The following is a 5,677-nucleotide window of genomic DNA, read 5'->3' as shown; positions in this document are numbered from 1 at the left end:
TCTTCCCATACTTTTTATGTTTCTTTTGGTAAAACTATGATGGTTTTCATTTTTTACTTACTATCACACAATTAAACTGTCAATATTTGAGCTTTATTGTAGCTTATCAGTGGTAAAAAACAGATAGTAAATGCCATTGTTTGTTTGTTTGTTTTCCTAATAAGGCCTGAAAACAGCAATTCCTTGTTAAGAAAGTGGGCAATGTAACATATTTGTTAGAGTTACATGGATTATATATTTCTTAAAGGGAAAAATTTGAGAGTATCATGGATTACCACCAGCATTATTATTACAGTAGTTGCTCAGATTTGGTTAAGGAAGCCCAATCAATGTATAGTGAAAGGATTATTATCTCTCTGCTAAGATTCAGATATTGTTTGAAAAATCTCAGCTCCAATAATCCCACAACATCTAAAAACAAGTGTTTATGATGATGTGTAAGCATGAAATTGTTCCAAGTAAGTGAGGATATTTTAGTTATACGAAAGACAGTATCAACGGAAGGTTATTTGTTTTATACCAGTGGCTGGGATGGTGGAATTTGAGTTATTTGTACAGTTATTCTTAGATGATTACTACACTGCTAAGAAATGCCCCTTATCATTTGTATCTAGGAAAGAACAAAATCAGTATCATACTGTTGTCATCTGTCAGAAATGTTCATTTTATTTTGAATTAAATGTGGCTTTTGAAGTTACCTTGAATTCCTGGTGACCACAAGTTTTTATCTGGAAAACCTGGGGAAAGTTATCTGTCCCATCTAACCTGCTTTTTTTTTTTTTTTTTTTTCTTGGTTGGAGCTGCTGTTTAGATGATGCTTTTACTATGTAGGAGAGAGTTTTTGTTAAGGATATATTTGAAGATTGGCTTTTCCATATTGTCTTTCATTCTTTGACCTTGGCAAAGTGTACAGTAGATTTTCATGATCGTTGCATATTTCTTGTCATTGAAATGTATCTTTTATGTTTTTAAATGCATTCATTTTACACTTGTGACTTTATCATTGACTTTAAGAGGTAGAAATAAAAAATGAAAATTAAAAAAAAAAGAAAATGAATAAGATCCACACACCTGCTTGCATGAGACTATCATGGCAATGGCGACACCCACAGGCATTGCCGCCTTCACGGAGAGGGTCTGAAAAACTCAAGACTGTCATGGAGATTCAGTTCACACTCTACCTTTCCAGGGTGGTTTCTCCCTGAAATCGTGTGTGAGCCCAGAGAGAAACTTCCAGTTTCTGTAGAATTCTGGAGAACTCAGAGAGCCAGCCCCAGAAGCCCCCCTTTCCCAGACGATCTGGCCCCAACTTCACCTACCACACAAGGCCGTGTGTCTGTGGTTTCTGGCTTCGGAGGGCGGGTTACCCAGGGCCCTTGGGTGCTCATGCGTATTCATGAATGGGTGAAGCTGGTGGGTCTTTATAAGGGCCACTGGCGGGGTCCGACTCTTGACTGTACCTGCGTGTAGCACAGAGGCCAAATGAGGTGCATGGGAGCCGCCGGCCTCTCCCTGCCCGTGTCTGTCCATAAAATTACAGCCAGGTGCCCTTGCAATGGCTCTCCCAACACCTTCCGACAGCCCCTTCCCAGCAGAAGCCTGAGGACGAGGACGGCAAAGGAGACTCGTTTGTAATCTGAACAAAAAAGATGGTCTGCCAGCGTGCTTTGAGCAGAGCCCGTACCCGAACTGGCCAGAGAGACCTGCATTTTGGAGTCCAGGATTCAGGTTTCATGTCAGAATCGAAGGTCCAGGCATCCAGGCCAGGGTGGCAGAGAACCTGCACATGCAGGGGGCCTGTGCAACATGGTCTACTGCGGGTGCCACCCTCCCTCCTTGGTCGCCTTCACCCACACCAGGGCGTGGGGAACAGGGGGTTTTCTGAGCCAGAAAGCAAGGGCCGCCCCTCTGCTGCAGCCCAGCCAGGCTTCGCAGGCAGAAGGAATCTCCCAACCTGCCGCGGCACACAGGGATTTTGGGTTTGCTGCCCTGGCTCCTTCAGAAGTGGCGCTGTCCCACCCTCAGACACCTGGTTGACCTCCACACCCGAACAGAAGGCAGGAGGACCAGGACCCGCAGTACGGTGGCTTTCTGCGGAAAGCCGCTCAGGCTGAGTCACTTGAGCCGCTCAGGCTGAGTCACAGGGGCAAGGTATGCTTGTGCCACACACGTCCCACGTGAGTCAGTATTGGGGCTGGGGCCAGGATCCCCAGGTCGCCAGGGCACGTGGGAACGCGAAGATGAGGCACATCTACCTCCACAGCTCGAGCCCATGGAGGCCTCTGCGTGTCAGAAGCAGATGTAAGCCATCCAGACACCCTCCCAACCACTCCACAAGCTGGAGCATTCATCTGCACTTGCATCCACCCTGTCATATGAGCTCCTGTTGACCCCAGAATTTCAGCAAAAGGCACAACCCTTCCTAGCAATGAAGGCACTGGAGGAGGTGAAAGACGTGGAAGAGCCCGCTTTTCTGAAACCACTCCTCATCCAGGAAGAACACTGGGCTCAGCTGGAAGAGCTTTAGGACACGGGTTTGGGACCAGATGGGGGTAGGGCGGTGGCCCTTCTTTCGCGGTGAACCTCAGGCTCGGTATGGAGACCTGTGTCTTCCCTTCCAGCTGACCTGTCTAGGATCCCTGAGTCCAGGTCCGGTGAGAGACTCCACAGGAAGGAGGGCTGTCATTCTTTCCTGAGCATCCAAAGGATTTCAGAGCCAGCCCAGGTACTCAGAGATGGGCCGTCTACTGCGCATGCTTGAGTCCACGGGCAGCCGGCTAGGGTTTGGGACCAGGCCAGGCAGGGCTCTCATCCCTTCACCCCGCCCCATGCCGCACACTCTCCCCCAGCCCCCGTGTTCTTCAGTGGGGTAGGCAGAGACCTCCACCCTGGGAAACACCAGCCTGGGAAGCAGCCAGGCCTGCTCTCCTTTCCACAGCTCGATTCCACTACCTCCCCACTCCACCCTCCCTCGCCCATCTGTGCCCAGCCATCCTCCTTGGCATCAAGTGGAGGTCCCGGCAACTAAATGTAGACCCTGAGATCTCACGCAAACGGTGGTTCTGCCCTTTCTGGGTTGGAGGGAAGCCAGGCAGAGATGGGGAAAGGAGCGGAGACAAAGTGAGAGGGAGGGACAGAGGGAGGAAAGAAGAGTTGAAAGGAGGGACCTTGGAAGGGACGGAGGGAGGGAGGGAAAGAAAAAGAGAGGAAGGGAGGGAGGGAAGGAGGGAGAAAGGGAGGTATGGATGGAGGGAGAAAGGGAGGTATGGATGGAGGGAGAGAGGGAAGGAGAGAAGAACAGAGGGAGGGAGGGAGAGAGGAAGAGAGGGAGAGAAGGAAGAACAGAGGGAAGGATGGACAGAGGGAGAAAAGGAGCAAGAAACAGAGCAAGGAAGGCAAAGAGAAAAGCAGTATTCTGCCTCCAGGACCAGTAGGACCTTGAACTCCGGGAAAATGTTAGGTTCCCAGTGCAGGCTGAGTGCTCGGCCCACGGCCGCTGCGGCCGGTGGTGGGCTCACCGGCCCTTGGAATCTCCAGCCTGGGTTACTTCATCCGGGAGCGATTCAGACGAATTCTGCCTCCTAAGGAATCAGCAAACTCCCTAAAGAGCAGAGCTGAGACTCGAATGGTTGTTCGTTTTTTATCCACATGGTTCATAGATGACATATCCCCATGCTGAGCCTGCAACAGAGTGTGAGGCAGATACTCCATCCACACAGAAGTCACACTCAAGACGAGTGAACCATGATTCCGGATTCCACGTTCCTTTGCCCTCTGCAAGGGGGCCTGCTGCTCATGTGTCTCTGGCCCCCGAAGGCGTGACCATGTTGACTGTGTTTCCGGAGCTCTGTGGGGACACAGAAACCTCCAGCGAAGCGTGGAAAAGCAGCATCCTGTCTTCGCTCTTCTTTCGTTTCCAAACAGGCCGTTTTGGAGACTCTCCATGTTGCAGGAAAGAAGAATCCATTGTCAGGCCGTGATGCTTCAGTCTCCTGCCCAGGCTAAAGGACCACCAGTCGGCTTCTCTTTCACTGACACTCCAGGCCTTCCACCGGCTCGCGAGCTCCCAAGCTTCCAACACACCGGGCTGACTCATGACAGGGTGTGCTCGGAGGCGTCAGGGCCCGGGGCCCACAGTCCTTTATCTCCTCTTGTCCTCCACCTCGCTGTGGAAAAATTGTTTTGGATCCCTCGCCGCCCGTCCTACAAGGCCTTCTCTTGCCCCACACACCCAGAGCCGCCACCAGGGCTGCCCAGGGGCGAACAGCCGGCCCAGCCCTGTGGGCCCTTTTTCTCACAATGCCCACACCATCATCGCTTGTCCCGACAAGGACCCTCCCATGGCCAACGGGACAGGAAGGCCCTGCTTTGCCCTGCACTGGCACTAGAGCCCTGGCAGCCTGATCCCGGGAAAGAGGAGCTGACGGACACCCAGACGCACCACATCACCACCACGAGCAAACCCACCCCGACACACACACAGATACACACGGGTGCACGCGCACAGGCACACAGACACACACACGGACACACACACATGGACACACAAAGACACACGGACACATGAACACAAGCACACGGCCACACACGAACACACACACAAGGACATACAGACAAAGACATAGGCACAGCTTGAAAGAGAGCTAGGGAGACTGGGATGGAGAGATAGAAATGGGGGGAGAGAGAGAAAGGTGGAGGGGGACAGAGAGAGAAGGTGACAGAAGAGCAAGAAGTGGAGGTGGAAGTAGAGAAAGGGAGAGGGTGAGGGAGTTGTAGAGTGAGAGAGACAGAGCCTTAGAGAAGGAGGGTCTGCTCAGGTAGACAAGGAACTTAAAGCAGGCCAGGGTGAGGTGGAGGGTGCTTGGGCCAGGCTAGAACAGGAGGTCAGGGTTGCCCACACTGGAACACCAATGGAGCTCTGAGACTTTATTTTTTTTCTTGGATTGGTTGGTTGCTGTGGGGGTGCGTTTCATAGGGTTCTTCCTTTGTTTGCTTCTTTCTGTCTCCTTGGTGTGGTGGGCCCAGAGATTTTTAGAGTGCCCTCGTCCGTCTGGTGGAAGCCGTGGGACTGAGCGTGTCCACGGGGCCAGGCCTGGGTCTCTCTCATGTCCTCGGGGCTAGAGTTTACACGAAGTCCGGGACAATGGGAAACAGGGTGCACAGGGACAGATTTCTTCGTGGCTGTCGAAGACAATGTCATTCCCCCCAGGAAAGCAGCCCACGGGTTCTGGAGCAGAGGCCTTGGCTGGCGACTGTGGGACCTGCTGCGCCAGCTTGGATGGTTGCGGCGGCGCTTAATGAATGAATTGAATTGCCTGGGGTCCGGGGAGCGGGAAGACACCCCAGAGGGCAGTAAACCCGCGCCTGTGCCTTCCGGGTCTAGTACCTCCCACAGTGCCCCAGCTGGAGTCGGGATCCTGGTGGGGCTGCAGCCAGGCGAAAGAGGTGGGATGCTGCCGCCTGGCGGTATTGCAGCTGCGGACCCCCACGATGAGGTTTCACCTCGACATAAATCTTTTTCTTTCTTCAGCTGATCTGTATCCTTAATTTTAGATTAGTGGTAACTCCACAAATTTAGAGGCACAAAATATGGTTGCCCACATCTTATAATCGCATTACCACCTCCCATTACCACAACCTTTTCCCCTCCTCCCCACCCTCAACCCGTAGACTAGGT

This window comes from Pongo pygmaeus, chromosome 9, assembly GCF_028885625.2.
Source record: "Pongo pygmaeus isolate AG05252 chromosome 9, NHGRI_mPonPyg2-v2.0_pri, whole genome shotgun sequence".
NCBI lineage: Eukaryota > Metazoa > Chordata > Mammalia > Primates > Hominidae > Pongo > Pongo pygmaeus.
This window is presented reverse-complemented; position numbering follows the sequence as displayed.